This window comes from Macaca mulatta, chromosome 2, assembly GCF_049350105.2.
Source record: "Macaca mulatta isolate MMU2019108-1 chromosome 2, T2T-MMU8v2.0, whole genome shotgun sequence".
NCBI lineage: Eukaryota > Metazoa > Chordata > Mammalia > Primates > Cercopithecidae > Macaca > Macaca mulatta.
In genome coordinates this window covers 35,919,492-35,937,968 of record NC_133407.1, presented here as the reverse complement: position 1 = coordinate 35,937,968, position 18,477 = coordinate 35,919,492, and the positions used below count along the sequence as shown (strand labels likewise).

At 39.6% G+C, this 18,477-nt stretch overlaps 1 long non-coding RNA gene across 1 annotated transcript in view; it reads right to left on the bottom strand.

Moving 5' to 3' along the window:
- Window positions 1-18,477, bottom strand: part of LOC106997117 (uncharacterized) — a 163,145-nt gene that overhangs the window by 43,382 nt on the left and 101,286 nt on the right. Inside the window, exon 7 of the long non-coding RNA XR_003727106.2 lies at window positions 13,566-13,626. This is a non-coding gene — a long non-coding RNA (uncharacterized LOC106997117). The remainder of the gene's footprint in view (window positions 1-13,565; window positions 13,627-18,477) is intronic.

The window sequence follows — 18,477 nt, the reverse complement described above, 5'->3', positions numbered from 1 at the left end:
GAACAATGAAAGAGAGAGATGATCTTTCAGAAGCTATTCTCAAATACCTAGCTTCAGAAATGTCAGATCAGATAGTACCCAAGACCTTGAAAAGGGCAAAGAGACAGTGAACTCTGCAGTTACATAACACAAAACTCCCAGTTATCTTTGTTCCTGTTCTCTCTGCTTAGAGATAAGCAGGCATCAAAACAGACTGACAATATTGCTACTTGTTTAAAGCTAGAAGTTTAAGAGTAGGCGCCTGTTTGACTTCACATAATAAAATGTTAATTGAACTTCACAGTTGAGAAAAGTAAGAATGTGTTATTTGCATAATGGCGTATGTGTCAGGTCTTCAGTAAATCTTTGATATCAAGACTCAGTGCAGAGTTCCATGGTGATAGTGGCTGGAATGTTTGAAGCAGTGTTTTTCTCCAAGCTTCCTTTGAAAATATGAATTCCAGACTTAATCCTGTGGCTCCTCTGTACTTATGGTATGTGATTTGTTAGGAGCAGCACAGTATGCCCTGGTTTTGGCTTGAGCACAATGTCTCAGACCTCTGGCCTCTGCAGTTTATATTCACCTACAAAGCAAATGGCATACACTTATGCTTAATTGCCTCCTTGTGTTGCCCAGAATTTAGTGTCTGAGTTGATTAGAAGTGGACGGCTCTGAGCTAATTCCACTTCAAGAAATTCTCTCTTCCTCTATCCCTAGTACCTCCTTGCTATCTCTTTGTTCCTGTGGATTGGTGGAGTGAGGGGCAAGTGAGGGACAACAGCATCACTTTGGATGAGTGGAGGTAAATACAATAGGAAGTTGGGGTGCTCCAAATAGCTGCCCTAACTCTAGGTCATCTGGGCAAGAAGATCCAAGGTCCCCGCCAAAAAGGATAGCAAGGACTATAGCAGTTGTTTGGGCATGGGTGCCCCTCATCGGTAATAGGTGAAGTGTACTTCTACAGGACACCGGGAGATGGTGGGGGCATGGACACAGCTGTCTCATGGCTATGGGCTAAGCTTATAGAGAGGTACACTGAAGGGCCCCATTGAGGCATCACGGTCTCAAGGACAATTTTTCTTAAAAATGTTTAAATGATCCCAAGATACCTGAAAGTGGAGATGCAGCTACAAGTTATACAAGGTAAGCTTCACCAGAAGAGACAAAAATCACTAGGTTTGGTACAAGTTAGCACTGGGAGTCATACCTGATGTAAATAACGAGTTGATGGGTGCTGACGAGTTTGGGTGCAGCACACCAACATGGCACAAGTATACATATGTAACAAACCTGCACGTTGTGCACATGTACCCTAGAACTTAAAGTATAATTTTTTTAAAAAAAGGGAAAAAAGAAGAAAAAAGAATTTAAATTACATGGCTTTTTTATTGTTAAAGTTTTTTTACTACTGTGTGCTCCTCCGCCACGCTTCCTGTTTCCTGTGAGAACTGACCTCCTCCCAGCAATCCACATAGTAAAGGGGTACCAGGAAAAGGAACCCCTCCATCATGGGCCAGGCAGATCCTTCCTTAGGGATTTGGAATTGCAAGTAGGAGATTCCAGTTGTTCTAGCTCTCCTGTCTTTAATTGAGGAAATGTGTGCAAACCTGGGAGCTGCTGGCTGTGACTATTGTGTCATATAGGCTGAAAAATAGAGACAGGTGGTCTCAACCAGGAAAAAATGGAGCAGATGCATGGAGAAAAATGGAGACATGAGACAAAGAGAGAAAATGTTCTAGTTCCATACAACCTTCCTTTCCTGGGTTCCTGAGACCCAACTGTACCCTGCTCTTGAGACACCCTCGAATCCTTATATTTGATTGGGCTTTTACCTAGGCTAATCCCAGTAGGTCTGTTATTTGATTCTGCTTGTTTTAAGAGATACTGAAGAAGTATGTTATGTATATGTGCAATTGTTACAGTACTGGTTACAGTAACAAGAACAGTGGCACTGTGAAAATAAACTAAAACCACCCAAATGAAAAGAAAGAGGCTATTTATTCAGAGTTTGGTATAACGAGGGAGTCAGCCACTGTCACTTGTTTTTGGCAGAGTTTCAAAGGCAGGCAGGGGAATAGAAAGGCTTTATTGTGAAAAGAATAGAAGGCTTCAGGTGCATCCTGATTGGAGGTTGTTAGCATGGAGATACTAGAGGTGGGCCAACTAGAAGTGGGACATCTTCTGTGATTTGCTTGGGGAACATACTTGACTTCCTCTGGTGGTCCTAAGTTGGAAAAGTGGGGACAAAAATAGGAAGGTTTCCTTCTAGGCCAGTTGCTACAGAGGTTGTGGGTCAAAGTTGTATTGTCATATCTGTGTGGTCTAGCCATTGTCTGTATCTTCAGTCTCTCGGATCACATATTCATTGAGTGCCTTTTTTTTGTTTCTTTGTTTTTGTTTTTTTAAAGACAGAATCTCACTCTGTTGCCCAGGCTGGAGTGCAGTGGTACAATCATAGCTCACTGTGGTATTTAACTCCTGGGCTCAAATGATCTTCCTGCCTCAGCCTCCCAAGTCGTGAGACTACAGGAGTGTGCCACCATGCCTGGATAAATTATTATTATTGTTGTTATTATTATTATTATTTTGGTAGAGACGGGGGTCTTGCTCTGTTGGTCAGGCTGGTCTTGAACTCCTGATCTCTAGTGACCCCCTGTGTCAGTCTTCCAAAGTGCTGATATTACAGATGCAAACCACTGTGCCCTGTCTTGGCCTCCCAAAGTGATGGGATTACAGATGTGAGCTGCTGGGCCCTGCCACGTACCTCCTAACTGATAAAACTGACAATCTCACACCTGGCTGCATGTTAGAATAACTTGGGAAGCTTAAAAAGACTACCCTAGACCAATTAGACCAGAATCTCTGAGGATGGAGTCCAGACCTCAGTGTTTGTAATAGTTCTCCAGGCAATTCCAATGCACGGTCCTGGTTAACAAGCAAACACATGAAGAACTGGCATGTGCCTTGGCAAGACTGCTGACTTCTCCATTGGTCTTCTTTTCTGGAAGATACATGATTAGCAAGGTCTTATAGACATTAGGCAGACTGGTAAGACTCAGAAGTCATGAAATAAGAAAAGTGGATTCACTGGGCACAAAGTAGGTGCTTACTAAATGTATTCTCTAGAGTGAATGCTCTTCCTAATATTTTCATGCATTTATAAGGCTGTTCCCTGGTGCCTAAACCACCATAATGGTTTAAACAGGAGATTTGGAGGATCTCAATTAATGAAAGGTGTCATTTATTCAGCCCATTCCAGGTTGTAAACATTATGCTGAGCACTTTGTGTATTACGCCACCTGGACTTTACCATTATATCTCACAAGCTTAAACTGAAATGCAGATTTACCCCAGAGGTACTTTTTCCTCAAAAATTATCATTTTAGATAATCTAATTATTTAATTAACAAACATATATTGAGTACCTATATGCCAACATTATTTTAGGTTCTGGGAATTTAATAGTGAAAAAATAGACATGGTGTTGCCCTCATGGAGCTTAAGGAATAGTGTGAGATTGGGAGGCCAAGACGGGCGGATCACGAGGTCAGGAGATCAATACCATCCTGGCTAACATGGTGAAACCCCGTCTCTACTAAAAAATACAAAAAACTAGCCGGGCGCGGTGGCGGGCGCCTGTAGTCCCGGCTACTCGGGAGGCTGAGGCAGGAGAATCGCTTGAACCCGGGAGGCGGAGCTTGCAGTGAGCTGAGATCTGGCCACTGCACTCCGGCCTGGGCGACAGAGCGAGACTCTGTCTCAAAAAAAAAAAAAAAAGAAAAAAAAAAGAATAGTGCGAGAGATTAACATTAATAAAATAATTACATGATAGATCATTACAAATTGTATTAGGATTCTGAAGGAAAGGTATAGAGAGCTAATAATTAGCAAATTTTTTCTGTAGAGGATTAAAGAGTAAATATTTCAGGCTTGTGGGCCAATCTTTGTTGCAACTACTCAGCTCTGCCATCACATTGCAAAAGCAGCCACAGACAATACATAAATGAGTGAGTGTGAATGTTTTGATAAAATTTTATTTAAAGAAACAGGCAGCAGGCTGGATTTGACCCAAGGGCCACAGTCTGCTCAAGAAAAAGAGGAAATGACAGGGGACAAACACATTCTGAAAAATTGGAATGAAAAGGTAGCAGATTCCACATTTACAGATAACTCTGCGTTAGAATCTTCACCTATACATGAGAAAAGTAAGGATCACAAAACAAACCAGAAATGCTTTCTCTGAACAAAACTCTAGCTCAGTATAATTTTTTAAAATTCTGCCGGGGATAGAAATTCTGTTGTTCCTTCATTGGGAATGTTCAAAATATCTTCTCAAAGTTATTAACGAAGAGATGGAATTATTTGAAGATAGAAGAGTCAGAAAGAAGGATATGGTATTAGTTTTAAATGTCTTCTTGCCATTCACAAACCAGAGCTTCTAAAAGCTGGATATTTTTGCAGAGAGTACTCTGGAGCTTTGATAATGACCATTGTCATTTTTGGTTTGTTAATACCACAGCTTTTTCAAAAGATAAAAAATTATTACACATTCAATTTTTTATTATTAATCAAGTTTTAGTCATTTTTATTCAGCATCAATTTTTAATAATATTTTATTTCTATTAATTGTCTCTTCAAATAATTCATAGCAGAACAATGTATGTTTAATGACTTTTTATAAATTAATATTTTCATTTCATTTAGTAATAGGTTTAAATATGTTTGCATTTGAAAATGTATTAAATATTAAGTTTCTATTTTTAATCGAGTTGTTAAAACACATATTACTTGTTTGATGCTCACAGCACCCCTATGAGGTGGGTATCAGTATTATCTCCACTTGCAGATGGGGAGGCTGAAGCTCAGAGAGGTTAAACAACTTGCCCAAGGTCACATAGTAGTAAATGATAGAGCTGAGAATCAAAGTGAGAGAGTCTGGTTCCAGAGCTCATGCTCTTAACCATTATGTGGTGCTAGTACTTTTTGAAAAATAAAATAGTGGTGTTAAAACTTGAAACAAATACTGAAATATTAGCATTGCCATTTTGCTCTAGTATTGTAATTACTACATTTGAACTTAAAACTATCAATCAAGAAAATGATGAGACAAGTCTCAATCATTTGAGGAGGTTTATCTGCCAAAGTTAAGGATGTGCACCTATGCCTTACTCCAAAGATATTTTGAGGGCTCCACATTTAAAGGGGAAAGGGCAGAATATTAAGAAGTACACAATTTTCATGTAAGAGGGGTGTTAGGAAAAATAGTTATTCATGCCTTTGTCTGGCTCAGTGAATCTGCATTATTTTACAATAAGATGACATAGACAAATGGGACAGAGGAAAAATGCAGGGAATCTGCATTTTTATGTAAGATAACATAGACAAAATGGGACAAGGGAACAATCAGATATGCTTTTACGTCTGGTGGGCAGGGGATGACTGCACCTGTAAAGATAAGCTATCGATTTACATTACCATGGTGAAATTTAAACAGAAAAACCTTAGGGTAAAGATCTTTGGAGCTCATTAGGAATTTCCTTTTGCAGAATATGGGGGAAGGGTGTAGCTATTCATCTTGTAGCCATCTTATTTAGGAACTAAAAGGGGAGGGAGGTTGAGTGACTCAGTTCCCAGCTTGACTTTTCCCTTTAGTTTAGTGATTTTGGGATCCCCAGATTTATTTTCCTTTCACAAAACTGAAGAATGAGTTGGTTTTAGCTCAGTGAAAAGGGAGGGGAAGAATATTCCAGATAGGGGAATAGCAAAGGTCCTGAGGAATAGCAAGGTTCACAGGAAGAACTGGAAGGAGGCTTCTAATGGCCAGTTGTTCTGTGAATGTTTGTAATAACCGGAAACTCTTCATGTTTTGGCTGTTAAGAAAATGCATGTGTGTGCTAACAGCCCTAGTGTGGATGCAAAATACAGCTATATTTTCATATATTAATAGATTATTGATAGCTAATCTGGTGCAGTGGACTGGAGACAACTTGAATGGTGAGGGGAAATGGAATAGAAGTGTATGGTCTAAGGGCTGGTAGAGGCAGAGGAGGTACAAAGGAAGAGCAAGACATGAAAAAATTGACTAATCTGGAAACCACCAAATCCAAATCATTCATCAAAGAAACAGGTTGTTTTCTTGGGCTAAAAATGGGCAGAAATGGTTCTTTTTGTGCTTCCCTCATCACAAAGTCCTTTGCCTTTCACATACCATCTTGCCAAATGGTGCCCATGCCTGGGTCACAGAGGAAGAAAGTTTTGTTCTGAGACCTTCACAAGCTTAATGTTCCTTATTAATTTACACTCCCTCATAGACTCTCCTATGTCCTGTGAGGTTTGAGAACTACCAGAAGGGCCATCTTATCCATCCCACAATCAGATGCTCCAATCCCCCTTCCCCGGTATAAGGTCCCCAGCATAAGGCTGCCTCCAGAGGTGACCTGCTGTTTTCAGACAGCTTCCACTCTAAGCCTCTGCCTAGCTCCACAACCGCTTCTCTTTCCACACCCCACCCCAGTCACAGTGAAGCCAGAGGTTGACTTGGTGGGGCTGGCAATGCAGGAGGCCACCTTTCATAACTTTATAATTTACTTGCTGCAGGGCTTTCTCTTTATAGTGTTAAACGTACAACTTTAAATAACCTGTTGTCCATTTGCCTCTTTGGGGAAATATGCTCAAATGGGCTACCATTTCCCCAGCTCTCCCCTACACCACCCACCATAGATATCTCAGACCCCAGGGATAGAAGAACTTTGCCTTCCCACCAAAGCATGTTAATGCCTTCTCAATCACTATAATAACTGTGCATGCACTCTGACACTCCAAGCCATTCTCTTACCCCACTCACTGACAGGAGAGCATCGAGCCTTCCCACTCTTCCACAGCGGAGAGGGAGAATCCACTGCATTCCAACAAAGGAGCAGCTCCAAACTTAGGCAGCAGTCCCCTTTCCTCCCCCAGATTCTCTTACCTAGCCCAGAGAATTCTAATGCCCCAGCCTGATTTTTACCTCTGAACTGTGTCACCATTGAGTGTTTTATAGAATGGCCCCCAGAAAAAAATAAACGTGATACCCTAGATCTGACCAGCTGGTGTTGCATGATGTCATCATTCCTTTTTTGGTTTATTAATTCTCCCATACATGCATTCAGTGTTTACTGTACACCAGCCACTCTAACAGTCAGAAAAGAATAAGATATGCACCACCAGTCCAGAACCCCCCTTTTAGCAGGGGACAGACTCATAAACAGACAATTACAATACAGTGACAATGACTGCATTGCATCCTGGATTTTAGATCCTCTATAATACCCTGTACTAGGTTTCTATTGAGATAGATTTTTTTGCTTTTATGGCAAACACATTATACTTCACGTATCTGTAAAAATATTTAGCTTCAAAAATATTGGTGAATAGTTGAGCCTTTACTCCCCAAAAATGTTAAAATTTTATCATGGCAGCTGAAAATAGAACCAGCGGCCACTTAACACCTGGCGAATTTATCATGTCATGGAACAGGTGCAGGGAGAAAACGATTGTCTGAAACAATTAGTAAAACAATCATGTTAAAAAAGAAATAATAAAGGGAGCCCACTGAGGGGGAATAACTAGCTGTTTTATTTTGGTAATTAATAATCATAAATAAACGAGCTGAAGATTGCCAAAATTATCAAAACAATTAACCTTCTGCTAAGCAATAAGACAGCCCAGTGCAGCTCTAAGGAAGTCAGTTAAGCTGTGTGACAAATGTGACTCAGGAGGCCACCTCCAAGAGGCTTAGTTCAAAAGTTTGAGATTTGGTTCTAGGAAGAGTTACAATAAATTAAACAGCTCATTGTAGACCAGTGGTTCTGCAACTTCAGCCTGCATCAGAATCTCCCTGTGGGCTTGTTAAAGCACAAATAGCTGGGCCCAACACCAAAGTTTTTAAATCAGGAGGTCTCGGATGCAGCTCCAAAATTTACATTTCTAACAAGTTTCCAGATGATCCCGACGCCGCTGGTTGGGGACCACACTTTGAGAACTGTGGTTATGAATGCTGGCTTTGCATTAATATCACCCGGGGAACTTTTTAAATGTGCTCAGGCCTTCCCAGAACAATTAAGTCAGAATTTTTGGGTACGTTGCTGGCAGAAGTATTTTTTAAAAGTTCCCTGGGTGATTCTGCTGTGCAGCTAGAGCTGAGAACCACTAGGTAGGGTATATGCCAGCAGAAAACACTACCTCTCAGAATTTTTGTGAGAATGGTTATATGTCAAATAAAATACTAAAAAATTAGAATTTAAGGCCTGAAACCTTCAACCAAAATCCCAGATGAGACCTTCAGAAGCTGGGCATCCTGTTTTAGGGTGACTTTGAGTCGGAGAAATTTGCTAGTGAAAACATTTTTAACGTATAGAACGCATAGGAATTGTATCTAAATGTGATTTGCAAGGGGATGGGGAGTACTTTGGGTTGACTTATTATGGAAAGAGCTATGTAACCAGGAGAAAATTGAGAAATCACCTCCCAAAATGTAAACAGCCACTAGACAGGAGTGAATTTTAATCTTGTTTATGTAAAATTGCAGTACTTTTTCTCTGTAAATGATACATGAATTTCAATGCCCATAAATCCCCAGCCCATTCTGTGGGAAACAGCTCTGCAGGAGGTTTAATCTAGGGGGCAACGATTTTCAATTTCTTATGTCCCACTCAAATTTTACATTTCCGTAACAGGAAGCCATCTGGAACTTTTGGATAAGCAGCAATAAATCATTGTTGGGTCTTCAAGGGACTGTGTGAGCCTTCATCTAGGAAGCCAGGCTGCCTCACAGGCAAAAAAAATAACTACCCATCCTTATCCTGCCCTGCCCCCACGAACTACAGGTGATTGAGCCTTGGGTGGGCACCTGACACAAAGGCAGCCAATCATCTGCCTTTGGTTTGGGCAGGAGGGGTTCTGCCCAAATGGAGATGATGGATATTGCAGAGGCAATCCAATCTTTTCTTTCATCAGTGGCATTGGAAATAAGGGAATAAGGCAGATGGTGGCATGAGGCAGATGTGGGCATCTCAGAGAGAACCAGATGTACCAAGAAGCTGATCCTGATAATGGAGGAACCCAAAGAGTAGATTCCTGAAACACCTTGAACTTTCTCAGATCCCAAACCCCACTCCACCTCCTGGGTCCACTCTACCTACTGGGTAGATTTCTTTGAGATCCTTCATTTTTCTTTGCCCCAGATATAGCTTTAGAATAACTGCCACTTGGGCCAGGCATGGTGACTCATGCCTGTAATCCTAGCACTTTGGGAGGCCAAAGTGGGAGGATTACTTGAGGTCAGGAGTTCAAGAATAGCCTGGCCAACATGGTGAAACCCTGTCTCTACTAAAAATAAAAAAAGTAGATCACTTGAGGTCAGGAGTTCAAGAATAGCCTGGCCAACATGGTGAAACCCTGTCTCTGCTAAAAACAAAGAAAAGTAGCTGAGCGTGGTGGCATACACCTGTAATCCCAGCTACTCAGGAGGCTGAGGCAGGAGAATTGCTTGAACCCGGGAGGCGGAGGTTGCAATGAGCCAAGAGCATGACACTGTACTCCAGCCTGAGTGACACAGCAAGACTACGTCTTGGAAAGAAAAAGAAAAAGAGTAACTGCCCCTTTTCTGAGGTTACCAGAGTAACTCTTGATGGAAAGTATAGTCTAATTGGAAGGGGTCTGTCACATAGGCAGGTAGTCTCTTCCTCTCCAGGTCTGTCCTCTCCTCTCATATTTGTCACGTCACGTTGTAGGCATGATTTTGTCTGAGGACAAGAAGGTCAGTTTGTTGAGGGCTTTTGAAATTTAACTTGTCTATGTTGGGGTCCTTGACTCTTTCTTTGAGTTTATGTTGGGCCGTTTTCTACTGCATAGGACTGTAAAGTTGAAATAGAAAAGTATGTCAAACATTTAATAGAGTCATATGTGACACACGTGCGCGCACACACACACACACACACACACACAAAGTGGAGTGAGATTGCCTGGGTTCAAATCTCAGCCCTATATCTTCCTTGCTGTATGGCTTTCAATAGGTTACATAATGTCTCTGAGATCAAAGCTAGTAATAAAACACTCCTTATCTAGTTGGGGGGAATAAGTGAAATATAGATGTAAAAATCTTAGCCCAGTGCCTAGTGCCAGGTAAATATGTCATCAGTGCTAGCTATTAGGACTGCACAATACAAGAGGTTATTTACCCATTTAAAGGGTTCTCCAAAGAGGAATGGATTCTCACAGTTAGAGATTGGTAAGAGGGTCTGACAATCAGCTTGGCTCTCACCTATAGGTCTCCTACCTGTAACTGTGAGTTGAGTTAAAGCTGCCGTAACAGGAAGCCATCTGGAACTTTTGGATAAGCAGCAATAAATCATTGTTGGGTCTCCAAGGGACTGTGTGAGCCTTCATCTAGGAAGCCAGGCTGCCTCACAGGCAATTAAAATACAGCCATGGAGATAAGAAAAGCTCCACTAATTAAAACATAGCACGTGTGCTCATGAGGGACTCATCCACCTACCTGTGATCTTACACTTGCCTCATTCATTCTGAGACTTCAAGCTCTATTCCTGCCTTCTGGGACAGGATGGAGACATGTGAGGTTCCAGCGAGGCAAAACAGTGAAACGGGCCCCCTCCAGACAAACTCTTTAATCCTAACATTAGGCAGCAAGCAGGCCTCCTTCAGCAGGTGAGCTCACACAATCAAAAGACTTGTGTCAAATCAGGGTGACTTTTTCTGTCTCTAATGGCTCCAAACTTGTATGAGAAGGGCTGACTGTGGAAATGCCTGTGGTTGCAAGGCTCTTCAAAACAGATAAACATGTCTTATTAGGCCTCCATGTATAAAAATCTGGGCTGTCAGTTCTTCTAGATTCTGATCATCCTATAAAAATTTAAAACATCTTAATTGCCAAATGTATATTTTATGAATTATAGTAAATGTTCAGCCTTCTTGCAAAGTTTTAATGTCTGGATTGCAGATAATTAGAATATAATGAGATTTTCTGTATTAAAAATGAACTGAGTAAAATAAAATGTTGCATGACATAGCTTGAGTCAGTCATAACTGGTTAAACTAGGACAGTAGAAACCACATCATTAGAGCTTTCTGTGTGGAGAGAAGTCCCCTGTATCTACACTCTTCAATATGACAGCAACTAGGCGCATGTGTAATAAAATGTGACAAGTATGACTGGGATACCGAATTCTTAATTTTACTTAATTTTAGGTCATCTGAATTTAAATTTAAATAGTCATATGTGGCCAATGGCTACCATTTTGTAAGCTGCAAAAGGATTAAAGATTGGGTTAAATCCCAATGATGTGCCTTATATGCAACATTTCAGAATTAACACAAATTATTGACTGACTTACTTTCTCAAAATACAAAGATAGAGTCAGAATATACAATATCTACTCCCACAACACATACAAAACAGACTGGTTATCTGAGCTTTCTAATTAGCATAGATTTCAGATAAAGAGGCATTTGCCATATATTTAACTGTCAAAAAATATGTATGATCTCATAGAATCCCAGAATTTGAAGAGATTTTGAGAGTATCCAAGGTGTTCAAAACTCAGATTGTTTGGAAATATTTGGGGATATTTTGGGTCACCATAAAGGCCAGGAGGTGCTACTGGTCAGAAGCTAGAGACTTAAAATTTCCTGCAAAGTGCAGGATAGTCTTAGATGTGAAAGAATTTACCAATCTGTGACATCAATTATTACAATATTGTACAGTTCGTGTGACAACAGAGGTAAGTACCAAGGGCTATGGGAGCACGAAGGAGCTAGTAATTAGAGGAGTCAAGGACAGCTTCCCAGGAAAGTAGATATTGAAGGATAAATAGTTGGCAAATGGGGTATGTTATAGGCTGAATTGTGTTCTTCCACCAAAGCCCATGAAGCCCTAACCCCCAGTGCCTCAACATATGAGTGTATTTGAAGATAGGGCCAATAAAGAGGTGATTAAGTTAAAACAAGGCCCATAGGGTGGGCCCTAATCCAATCAAACTGGTGTCTTTATAAGAAGAGAGGGTTAGGACACTGAAAGACATGCCAGGGTGCATATGCACAGAGTGACGACCATGGGAAGAGGCAGTGAGAGGGCCATCATTTGTGACCCAAGGAAAGGGGCTGCAGAGGAAGCCAACTCTGCTGGCACCTGCATCTTAGACTTCCAGCTTCCAGGACTGTGGGAAAATAAATTTCTGTTGTTTAAGCCTCCCATCTGTGGTATTTATTATTGCAGCCCCAGCAAAGTATTACAAGCTAGAAGAGAAAGATACTTTAGATCATGGTGAGAGCATCAGGGACTAGAAGAGCTATAACATTTGCAGCAAATAGCAAGAGAGTGTCATTAGAGAATTGTGGGTATGGCAGCCTGGGAGGTGGTGGAGGAAATATAAGATGAAAGAGGGACTGTAAATGCTGAAGTCCCTGGGCAGATAGTGGGCTTCTAGAATCTGGTTTCCAGAATGGTAATTCTGATGGTAGATGCAAGAATAGTCCCAGGGAAACCAAGAGGGTAGCCTGAAATTTATGAGCAAGAGATAAGGAGAACCTGATCTATAGTGCTGTCCATGGAATGCAAAAGTGTGAGTGGACTTGAGAGGCACTTCAGAGGAAAAAAACTAAAAAGATTTTGTTGGCCAACTGAAAGTGGAGGAAATGGTACAGCAAAACTCTATCTGCAATAAAATCAAATTTCCACAAGTTTAAAACTTGTCCTTAACCCAACTGGATACTCATTCCTTGCCCAGAAATTACAGAAAACATTCTTTCCAAGGAACAAATAAACTGTGCTTAAGTTTTAAGATGGGTTAAAAAAATAAAAAATGACTTAACCTGAAGGAATTTCTGGATAGAGAAAATTAGGTGTCATAAATTAGAGAAAAGAAAGATGGTTTTAATGGATAATTAAAACTAGACAGGGCAATGAAAGATAGTTTATCAATACTAGCACTAGGAAGTGTTGGAATGATGTGTATATGGGCCTTACAAGGCAAAAGGAGGTGGCAGCCTTAAAAATGAGATCTGCTTCTATGAGGATGGGTTCAAAATTTATTACTTTAATATAAATTTTAAATTGATGCCAGAGTTTTAAATAACAACAGCATTGTTGCACAAAATGTGGGTGTTTTTATCCTGCATTCGAATGTTTGCTCTTAGTAATATGATGTTCTTTGAAACTGATAACCTAATTATGCAGATGTTCATTCTTGTATGTAGTCAATAAAGAACCAGCCTAGCCACACTGAATGCCTGAAGATACCCTCCTTTTTAGAGGCTTTATTTGAAGGGCCTTAGATTCACTGGAATTGAAGACAGCAAAATCTCCGTGGTTTAAAATATCAAAAATTTCTTTGTTGATCATGCCTCGTAGCCATTGTGAGTTGTCAATCTCAATGAGAGAGTCAGGCTACTGCAGAAGCCTTATCTTAGAGGTGGTCAGTTGTCATAGTAGAGGAAAAGAGAATGTGGCAAAACATACTTTGACTCTTAAAGTTTCTATGCAGATATGTTATGAATCACAGGCCAAAGCAAGTCACACGGCCACACTTACCATAGAAAGTGTAGAAAATAAAATCCTACTATGTGCTCTGAAGGAAAGAGTGCTGGAACATCTGTGAAACAGAACATTTGGGAAAAGTTTTAATGAATACCTAGAGCAGACTGTGGCTCACGTCTTCAAAGCATGGCCAGTAACCTTGACTTTGTATCTTTATGTGACGGTACTTACAAACTTTTCGCAAGGAGCTTATTTTAAGTGAACATTTCAATGAAAGGTTAAAAGCTATATAAGAAAGTTCATTTTTTACCATTCATTTATAATCTTGAACGTCATAATGCCCAAAAGTATACTAATAATAACAATAGCTAACATTTATTGAATACTGACTACATTTTGGGCGCTATTCTAAGCAATTTACTTGTATTACCTAATTTTATCTCACAATAACCTTATTGAAAAGACACAAGCATTATCCCAATTACAGATAAGTAATCTGGGACATACATAATTTTTCCAAGGCCATACAGTCAGTACATGGCAAAGTTAAAAATATCAAACCAAGCAAAATATTCCCAGAGTATGGCTGCTTAATCACTTATTATTTGCATAATTAATAGCAAATAAAAATAAATACACATTTAATTGAAAGGGCATTTTAGTAACTGGGCAAATGAAACCCAATTATAATGATTTGATATTTCATTTTCATTGCTATCAACATTGCAACATTCACATACTTTTAATACCACTGGATGTTTTTACTTATTTGTTATATCACCTTTATCCATGACATAATAAGGAACTAGATATTAATATTTTAAAACACCACTATTCTTAGATTTAAGTCCTTAAACCATCTTGAGTTTATTTTTGTATAAGGTGAGAGAAGACGATCCAGTTTCATTCTTCTACATGTGGCTTGTCAATTATCCCAGCACCATTTGTTGAATAGAATGTCCTTTCCTCACTTTATGGTCTTGTTTGCTTTGTTAAAGATCAGTTAGCTGTAAGTATTTGGTTTCATTTCTGGGTTCTCTATTCTGTTCCATTGGTCTATGTGCCTATTTTTATACTACAGTCACCATGCTGTTTCGGTGACTATGGCCTTATAGTATAGTTTGAAGTTGGTTAATATGATGCCTCCAGATTTGTTCTTTTTGCTTTGGCTATGTGGGCTCTTTTTTGGTTCCATATGAATGTTGGGATTGTCTTTTCTAGTTCTGTGAAGAATGACTTGAAACCATAAAAATTCTGGAGCATTGAAAAAACCCTTCTAGACATTGGCTTAGGCAAAGACTTCATGACCAAGAACCCCAAAGTAAATGCAACAAAAACAAAGATAAATAGATGGGACTTAAACTAAAATGTTTCTGCACAGAAAAAGAAACAATCAGCAGAGTAAACAGACAACCCACAGAGTGGGAGAAAATCCTCACAATCTATATATCCAACAAAGGACTAATATCTAGACTCTACAGGGAACTCAAACAAATTAGCAGGAAAAAAGTCCCCTCAAAAAACGGGCAAAGGACATGAATAGACAATTCTCAAAAGAAGATACACAAATGGCCAACAAGCATATGGAAAAATGCTCAATATCACTAATGATCAGGGAAATACGAATCAAAACCACAATGCAATACCACCTCACTCCTTTAAGAATGGCCATAATCAAAAAGTTAAAAAAAAATAGATGTTGGCAGGGATGCAGTGAAAAGGGAACACTTTGGGAATGTAACACTGCTGGGAATGTAAACTGGTACAACTGCTGTGGAAAACAGTGTGCAGATTCCTTAATGAACTAAAAGTAGAACTACCATTTGATGCAGCAATCCCACTGCTAGGTATCTACTCAAAGGAAAAAAGTCATTATATGAAAAAGATACTTGCACACACACGTTTATAGCAACACAATTCGCAACTGCAAAAATATGGAACCAGCCCAAATGCCCATCAATCAATGAGTGGATAAAGGAATTGTGAGATACACACACACGCACACACACACACACATATATATACACACACACATACAAACACACATATACCATGGAATACTATTCAGCTATAAAAAGGAACGAAATAATGGCATTCACAGCAACCTGGATGGAGTTTGAGACCATTATTCTAAGTGAAGTAACTCAGGAATGGAAAACCAAACATCGTATCTTCCCACTTATAAGTGGGAGCTAAGCTATGAGGATGCAAAGGCATAAGAATGATATAATGAACTTTGGAGGCTTGGGGAAAAGGGTAAGAGGGGGGTGAGGGATAAAAGACTACAGACTGAGTATAGTGTATCTCAAGCAGCAGACAATTACCTGGGTGATGAGTGCACCAAAATCTCAGAAATCACCACTGAAGAACTTATTCATGTAACCAAACACTACCTGTTCCCAAAAAACATATGGAAATAAAAGATAAATAAGTAAATTGAAAGAAAAAACAAAACACTTTTTCTAAAGGAACTCACAGCACCAGAGGCATTTGATATTTTATGTAAAATTTACCTTATTGACTATAAGAGTCTAATTCCTTCAGATCAATGTAATGAACTATTTTTGCTAAACTACATACAGCCACCTGTACTCCTCCACTACTTTCTTCTGGAAATCACACCTTCCCATCCTCTGCCCTACTCTATCAAGATGGTAAACTCTAGACCAATGATCTTGCACAAAGTGTCCCCTGACTTCAGTTAATTGGTCCAGGAGAAGATGTGTAGGCCACTCACCTCCCATGACCTGTCCTGGCTAGCAGATTGGTTCTAGGGTAAGCATAGGATCCAAGCTGACCACTTAGGGTCCTTCAACAGGGATTTGGCAGATGAAAACAAGGAAGGTCAATTTCTTCCCAGCTGACTGCAACTATAAATGAAAAACTCAGATAGGTTCTGTTAACAGCCATGTTTCCTTCCCATGTGAGCAGAGTACACCAGTTGAGAGAGTGAGAAAGAAGGAAATTAAGTGAGAAGTAAAGACAAAGACACAGAAAGGCAAAAGGTGAAGTCAGAGGCCCACTGGACATTGGCAGCCCAGTCCCACTTCTGCTCTTGAGATCTTTGAGACACCACAGCATCTCTGCTTCAACCACTGTTACTTGGCTTTCTATCATTTGCAACCAAAATAGTTCTAATTAATGTAATCAATTTCTCAAATTCTTTATCCAACTGGAGTTTTATTAAAGATTTATAAAAAGAACATATGTGCAATCATGGTTCTTATAATTCACCAAAGGATATAAAGTGATCAAAACTGAACAGAAGGTTGAAGGGATTCCATGATGGATAATTACTCACATAATGCAACCACAAGAAAAAGGGTAATTCCAAGTTTTCTCTAATTTTTGCCTGTGCTGGCAAAAGCATAAAGAAGCCAGAATCCACATGGTATCTACTGGTTACAAACAAAGGAGCAGTAATAGGATAAAAAATAATTTGAAGCATGCTATCAAATGAGTAGAAACCCAATTTCTGCATCCCTGATGGATGGCCAAATTTCAGGGACACCCCTTTTCCAAAGCTCTCTTGTAACATTCTCATACCTTTGAGATTCTGATAGGATCCTATTTTCCTGGGCTAGAAAATAAATTCCTCCTCAAGACATTGATTATGGAAATGGTCATCAGAATTCCTCTGCATGATCATGAGACACTAGAATTTGGAGGGGGGTCAACTTCACTTAAGAAGGTGTTCTTCTAACTCCCTTCTCTTTCAACCCCCTAAATTCTCCTGATGGCAATTTTGACAATGTTTCAAACTGAACAGGTTTTTAAAGTAAAAGGAAATCATACTGTATCATCATTATCAATTCAACCAATCCTTAATTATTTGTTGGGAACAAAATGTGAATTATGTCAAGCAGTAGATAATAACAATTTAATTCTTAGAGTTAAACTAGTTTATTTGCTTTGTGGATTTCCCAAGATCTCTTCCCCACCATCATACCACAGGATTCTAGGTTATAAAAGAAGTATCAAGTTGGAAGAAACTTGGAGCTAGGAATAGAAGAGTTTTGACTGTCAGTAAATATGGGAGTGGGTGTATCTCAATATCAAATATACATAATTTTTAGGTAATTCATCTGTCTTTTTATGTGGATAACTAAATCATTACTAGACCTAGCTTTGTAATGCAGTTATATAGTCAGACACATACATAGACATGCACATCTTCACCAAACAGAGAAAGGCTTCTCTTTATGTTTGACTCTCTATTGGTACACTTTAGTAAGAAATAATATGAAACAAGAGAAAATGCTAGCTCCTATTTTATGAGGAAGAATTCTGTCTCAGCCTGGATTCCCCCAAAGCAGAGCCTGAAGCAAAAACTTCCTTGCAGATAGTTTATTTTGGAATATACAAGTGTTTTGGAATATACAAGTTATTTGGAATAACACATCCCTGTGTTATGATGTGTTACTGAGTTGGCCACCACTGTGAGCAGCCAGTGCTTGGTCTACCAGGATGTGCCAGAGTCTTATGACCTCCATCTCAGAAGTGTCCATCCTGGGGACAAAAGAGGGAAGCATTTATCTGTCTCCTCCTTTCTCCCACTCCAGGGTTTACTCCTCTGAAGTTTTAGAAATTTGAATATCTGTAAGTATGGAGCAGAATTCCATGTCTGTGGCACCAGCAAGCCATAAGGCATGAAACTAGAGGTACATGGCCATGGCATGAGTGCATTGCAAGTCTCAGTCTAACTGCACCTGCATGAAGCAGATTTAGTTCTGCAGGAACTAGTAGTCATAAAAGTAGCTTGGGTAAGAAGTAAACCCGAGAAATAGACAAAGTTGTTCAATATAAATAAATAAATCAAGAGATTCATTTCAAGACAGCTGTTAGGAATTTACCTTATGTTAAAAATGCCATGCCTCTTCTCGCAAACATGCACCCACCATCACTGTGTTAACTAAAGAGGGAAGAATAGTTTTCTCTGTATCGTCCCTGCCACCAGAGAAAAATG